The sequence below is a fragment of the Geospiza fortis genome, unplaced genomic scaffold, assembly GCF_000277835.1.
Source record: "Geospiza fortis unplaced genomic scaffold, GeoFor_1.0 scaffold164, whole genome shotgun sequence".
NCBI lineage: Eukaryota > Metazoa > Chordata > Aves > Passeriformes > Thraupidae > Geospiza > Geospiza fortis.
The window spans coordinates 862,719-869,567 of NW_005054426.1; the positions used below are offsets into that span (position 1 = coordinate 862,719).

Here is a 6,849-nt window from a genome sequence, read left to right on the forward strand (position 1 = left end):
GAGGCAGACCCCAGAGTGAGGAGAGGAAAATTAATTTGTGCCCTCTACCCCATCTTCTTCCCAAAAGCTGCTTTGAGCTTTGCTCTTTAATGACAGAAACTACTGGCCCTTGACTCAGCCATGATTCAGCATGGTTTAATAAGGTCACAAAATAGTTTGGATTGGAATGGACCTTAAAGACCACCTCATTCCACCAGCTTGCTCAAGATACTTATTGCTTTCTTCCCCTGGTTGGCAGAGAGGGGATAAGGGAAAACTCTCCCTAGATGACCCCTCAGCAGCAGCACTGATCCTGGCACTGCTAAAGAGAGCGATTTTGGCCAGTCATGTGCAAAAAAGCTCCCACCCAGCCACATTCCCCCCAACACATTAACTTAGCCTCACTCCAAACAACAGGTTCAACTCTGGCCTGAAAGGCACTTTTAACCCAGAAGCGCATGAGCACAGAGCTCCTCTGCCCTGGCTTTGTGTGTGAGAAAGGTTCAGGGCCTGGGTGAAAGATTTGACTACACCTGAAGTTGAAGCAGGATGCCCACTGCAGCACCGGACCTGCTAATCTCTGCCACTAGGAAAATCTGCCTGACCCTGTCTAGAATCTATTCAATATTTTCTTTCTTTGCCTTCTGCAAATTACATAAGTGGGGAGCCCCTTGGAGGCAGAAAAGAGGGGCTGTGGTGGCAGCTGCTGCTCCCTAGGAGGGAAAGGAAAGGGAGCAGTGAGTGGAAAGGGACTGTCACAACTAGAGTGGCTCTGCTGCAAGTAAAGGCTCTCCAGCTGGGACTGCGTGGGAGGGAGCAGAGATTCTGCTAGCAAGCAGAAAGGTGGAGGATTTGTCGTGATGTGGTTATGTTGTTTTTTTTTTAAACACGAGCTAGTTTTATTTCTCTGGTGGCCCCTTCCTCCTGCAGAGCTCTCGAAGGTAAGAGCTCACAGTTCTTGAAACAGACTGGGAAGACAGCGCTTGCATCAACAACCGAGCATTTTAAATCAAGAGCAAAGAATCCAACCAAAAGTACCCCCTCTCTATCACCAACAAAACATTTTTGGTTATTATCAGATTTCTCATCTTATGACAGCTCCTGTGTCCTATCCACAGAGCCAAGTGTGTTTGTGGGTCCATGCATGAGAGACAGCAAAATGACAGCTGAGATCCTTTGAAAGTTGTCAAAATCCAGCATGATTTCAAAACGATGTTTTGGGGTGAATGAATAATAATAAAAACAATTCCCCTAACAAGTTGAACTCTTTGTGCTTCTTTCCCACTGTCAGTTTGTCAGCCCTCTGAACAGGGTGAGAACAGCTCTCTCAGAGCGCATAATTAATATTTTCTGCCTGCATCTGCTGTACCCAGGCAAAAACTGCTTCCAGCCCTGCCCCAGCCTCACATCTCTCAGTGCAGTTAATGCGCTGAGAGGCACTGTTTTGCCCTAGTAATCTTGTTTACACGTTTCCTCTGCATTTTATTTTCTGTAATCTCATTTGCCAGCCTGAAAAGTAAAAACAAAACAGAATGAGCTACTAAGAACAAAAAAGAAAAGGCAGGAGGCTCGCAGGAATGTGCTTTTCCACCGCTGCCACGTGAGGAATGGCACCTCTGTGCTCAGTGTTCCTGGGTCCTGCCTGAATTCCCGAGTGGGTAGCACAAAGTGCAGGGATTTGCGGGCAGTTAGTTCAGATAATTGTATTTTCCTGCTGCCCATGGAACGGAAACACTGGAGCTGCGGGGGCAGAGGATTCCACGTGCACTCGCCGGCCGTATGTAGTGCACCAAATGCCTGCAGCTGCCCTCCCCTAGTCCCATCTGTTGGAGATTGATGTTGATTTTGCTCATCTTGCCTCCTGAAAAGCCAGCAATAATAATGAATGAACTCAGCATTCAGCAGAGTGTTGGCAGCCGAATCAGGCTGATGGCAGGCACATGCTCTTCAAGGTTCTTTTGCTGCAAACATGCTCATAAGGGGATGGGACTGGATCCTGGAATTAAGAATCCGGTCCTAGACAGGTCTTTGCACCACCTTCACCTCGGTGGATTTCAGTATTTCAGTCCATCACTCTTCTTATCATTAGGTGGCTTCTGTTGTGTTTACCTTGGATCTTTTTTCCTGTAACTACAGGCACAAAATTCAAGCAGAGAGCTAGGTGCTGGTTAAGGACACTCAACTTCTAAGCAAAATCCCCTTTTCAGGTTGAAGATATTTTCATCTACATTTAATCTTTTATTGCAAATTAAGAACTGATAAATAGAATAAAAATTATTTGATTAGCCTAGTCTGAAAATCAAGCTTATTAAACCATTGACTTGCTTCCTATGCTCTAATAATGACAAGGAGAAACTGTAAAGAAATTAATGAACATGCTTTTGGCAAAACAGCAGCAGTAGCTCACCTAAAGAAGATGCCTTATTAATAGAAAACTTAATTAGATGCCAGCCCCAGCTGTTTGTTTACAGGAACAAATCTTTTTTCTGATTGGAGATGTCTAGATGTGTATACTATGCCTCCAGGATGTAAGAGGAATCAGGAGCTGTCATTCTGCTGGACATGAGAAAATAGAGCTCCACTCAGTTCAGTGATGGAGGTGTAGGTAGGTCAGACAAGCCACCTGTCCCCATCACCACTGTCACCACTCACAATCCTCAGGCTTCCTTCTCCCTGGAGGTCCTATTGCCCATTCCCTGTGTTAAATAGCCCACAGCTTGAGTTGGTTCAGCCTTTGTTCTATTTAAATGGGACATTTTGCAATTTGTATGATTTAAAATCCTGAACAGAGGCTTGGCATACAGCATTAAACAGACAAGGACCAGAAATGTCCTTCTCTCTTTGCTTTGTAAACAGTTGTATTTGATGGAGTCTTACTTGCAGCAAGGACATGTTCCCAAAACACTGAAAATGACAGAAAATTTCCCACTGACTTCACGAAACCTTTGAGACCCAAAGGAATATTACAGCAATAAAAAGCCAGCATTGTACAATGGCCTCAAATTTCTACTGGCACTGAATGTCTTTTCCAAAGAAAAAGCCAAAAAAAAGCTGAATCTCCCCAAAGCAAGAGAGGCACTGAATGGTTTCATGCCCATGCTCGGAGGGACTTTAATGTCCATGAATGCTCAGAGCACTCAGAATTTTGATAAGTTGACTCTAAGATCAAAGCCTGTTTCCAGACTCAGAAATCTCCTCATTAAAGCCTCAGTCCTGCATCCATTTGTGCATCTGCTCATGTCAGTCAAGACGATGCCTCAGCACAGAACTGAGCAACTCACTGGATCTATCCAGCAAAAGAAAATCAGGGAAATTGCAAGGAATGGGAAGATCCACATGACAAGGATGAAGTTCTCTAGTTAAAGGCCTAAGGTTTCCATCAGCCCACAGATCTCCCAGGTCATCGTACTCTTTTCCTGAGTAGAGAGGGTTACAAAAAAACCCAACCAAATTCCTTTAAAAAGTTTGTGATTCACAGAAACAAGTTGCATTTAAATGCAGGTAAACTCTGAGGTGTTCAGCGAGCAAAACCAGAAGAGCTCCACTAATGTCAAGGAAATGAGGCTGGTTCATGCCAGCTGAGAATCTGCCTAAAGGACTCTCACAAGGCAGGGCCAGGTCCTACAGCATCCAGTTCCAAGACCTGCACAGGGAAGTACTGTCCTCACACAAATTCCTGGTGAAATGGGTGACACTCCATTGATTCATGTAATATCAGTTCTAAATTTAGCCATGGATGAGAACTGAAATAAAGAACATAAACCTTTATGGAGCAGGAAAATCTACCTTTCAAGTCCAAAAAGACTTATGAAGAATTATTCCTAAGCTGAGCTTACCACTTGCTGGTAATTTTTTCACCGTCTCAAATCCCATATCAGAAGAATTTCAGGCTGTGACAGACACATATAGACATAGAAACAGATATAAATATAGATTAGCACATTTTAAATTATCAGTCATTATTATTCAGAAACTGTTATCACTGTCACGCACACGGGACATGGTTCTGAAGAATGGGAACATTATTTTATTGAGTTAGAGAGATGGGGAACAGGCATAAAGAATACAGGTAATGAACATATTTGAAATAGCAATATAAACATAAACAGAAAAATGTTCAAGTCAAAGTCACATGAAAAATTAGACTAATCTTCAGATGCATTCTAGACTTGTATGTACAGCATTTTTATGGTAAAAGTAGAAATACAAACTCCAGAGATACAGCACATCTCAAGAATACAAAATAAATAAAGACGAACGCCAATAAAAGAAAGAGAACAAACACTTAAATCTTCCAGAATTATGAGAAAGTTTGATATGTAAGAAGCAGGGGATAAGATGCCCAATCTACGACAAGAACTCAATTTATTTCCAAGCAAAAGCTCAAAGAATAAAGTCTTGTGCCTGGGAGTGAGCCCTAAAGCATTTAAACTTTTCTCACTCCTGTTGTGAAGCTGAACTATTCTTCTATGAGAGAAACCTTGGAGCAGACCAGTGTTTCAGCAATCCCAGTGAAGGAATCCAATTCTGGGGATGATGGGGACATCACAGTTATTTATCCAGAAGGAAGTTTTTCAGCAGCTTCTAACCCAAGATGACTTGAGAACAAGGAATAGGCTGGTTTGGTTTCAGACTCTGCAGCAGTGTCTTCCTAATGGTCAGTGTCTGCAGGAGGAAGGCAATCAGGACAGTGTCATGCAAAAAGCTGCATTAATTAAGGAGGAAAAACCATTAGGCTCTACACTGGACACAAAATTATGGCTTAGAACAAAGTGGAAGGTGTCCTTTCCCATGGTGGGGGGTTGGAACTAGAGGATCTTTAAGGCCCTTTTCCACCCAGGCCATTCTATAATTCTCTGATTCTCTGAAAGATTCACCATTATTTTACTTCCCTTTCAAGAGTGTTACAATTAATTGAGTGACACTGAGCACCATCAACAGTTTTCCTGCTGGAAGTTTCTCCCTCATCAATTTGTTTGCATAACCAAATATCCTAGAGACAAAAAAAAAAAAACCCAGCCCTGTTTCCACTCCCACAATCCTTGCAAATTAGATTTTTATGGTAGATTTTTCCTCTCCAGAAAAATAGGTCAGTTCTCCTGCAGTAATGCACACAATCTGAGGCCCATGTTTCTGCTTGGAATGAGCACACATGGAATGCAAGTGCCCCTTGAAGCTGGGCATCTGCACATGCCACCCTCTCCTTTAACTGGTCAAGTCACTATTTGCAGATTTCCCCTGCCTTCAGAGCTGAAGCAAGGCCTAAATACTTAAGCCTTTTTCTACTTCCAATCTCCCTCTCTGAAAATATGGACCATAAATATCCTGTCCCAGGAGATTAGTCCTGGAACCTTATTGGGCTTAAAGTTACATTTGAACAATGTCCTAATAAAAACAAATAGTAAATAAAGTGTGTTCCAAGGACATCAAATCATGATTACAATGACTTCCATTTTTGTAGAACTTCCAAAATAAGTCTTTCTTTCTTTATGCATTGGAAAATAAAAAGGACTTGGTATGCAGGAATAAGTTAAATAGATGGAAATATAAAAGTAAAAAATAACAGGAGATTGCTTAAGAATATTTAAAGCCAGAAAAGTTATTCCCAAGTAGCTTCCCAGGCAGCTTCTGTAAGACAAAATAGAAAAGAAAGAAGCAGAAACAAAGGGATTTTTCAGCTCAGTGGGATGAAAGAAGTTGGTTTCAATGGGGTCTGAAAGGGAGCAAAGAGTACTGTGGCCAGAACTGCATACCAGAACCACATGATTTTACACATACACACACTCCCCTTAAATCCATCATAATTGAACAGTGCCTTCTTTCAGTGTGTGTGCAAACGCTTCACTTCATAAAGCAGCCCTGAAAGGGCAAAGAGGAGAGAGAGCCCTACAAATATTGGTCATTCACCCTGTGGGTCCTGCAGCATGGGGACCACACAGCCACATCCCTGCCTGTCTCAGAAGGCTGTTCCCCAGTTTTGGTAAAGTTTTACAGTCTTGAAAGGGAACTTAAGCCCAAAGGTGACGTACATGAAAAAAAAAAAGAAACAACAACAACAACAACAAAAGCAGCAAAATTAAATCCTTTGGAAAGGTTTTGAAGTGAATCTGTGTGAAATGAAATAAACAGTTCTCCCCACTCTGAAATACCAAAGGCAGTTTCTGTCAGAAGAGCTCCCCACATGTTAATCTGCAGTGAAGTCTCAGTGCCAGAGTTGGCACCCTTTGAAGTTAAAGGAAAAGCTCCTCCTGCCTTTATGGTGCCCAGATTCCTGGCTGGATTGAAAAATATCAGAGTAAGAGGTTTCCTAGGCTCCCAAGAGCTCTCTGAAGATCACTGTGCAGTGATTAGAGGAAATGTCAAGGGGACTGGGTCAGAAACCTCACAGTGTCTGAGCTGGAAATGCTCCCTAGAAGGGATCCTGATTTGGTCGTCAATGATCTTGGAACCAGGCTTATCAAATCTGATGGCAGATTTCAGTAGAAAAAGAGAGATTCACATCTCAAAATAAAATACTTGGTTCTTTCTTTTTTTAAATTTTATTTTACCAATTCCACTTTTCTTCCTTTTTCCCCCCTACTGATTTATGTTAGCTAGAATCAAACTTGAGTATTATGTGGGTTTTTCATGATATTTTCATACTTTTCTCCTTTCTTTTCTCCTTTTGAAGGAAGAAGGAGAGGGAAAAAAAGGTTGGAAAATGAAATGGACTTCAGTCATTTAAATTTTGAATAAATAATTTTTTTTCAGATGATGTCAAACTAACTGAAATTGACATTTAATTAACTGAAACTTACATTTCCACGTAAACATGAAAAATATGAATGTAGTGTTTTCACGCTCTTTGATTACGTATTTTCTACAGCAGGA

At 41.7% G+C, this 6,849-nt stretch overlaps 1 protein-coding gene across 1 annotated transcript in view; it reads right to left on the reverse strand.

The window, feature by feature from the left end:
• Positions 1-3,983: 3,983 nt before the first annotated feature.
• LOC102040850 (potassium voltage-gated channel subfamily A member 5-like) overlaps positions 3,984-6,849 on the reverse strand; it is a 26,905-nt gene continuing 24,039 nt past the window's right edge. Inside the window, exon 3 of the mRNA XM_031061815.1 lies at positions 3,984-4,644. The gene's annotated coding sequence lies outside the window, so the exon portion shown is untranslated. The remainder of the gene's footprint in view (positions 4,645-6,849) is intronic.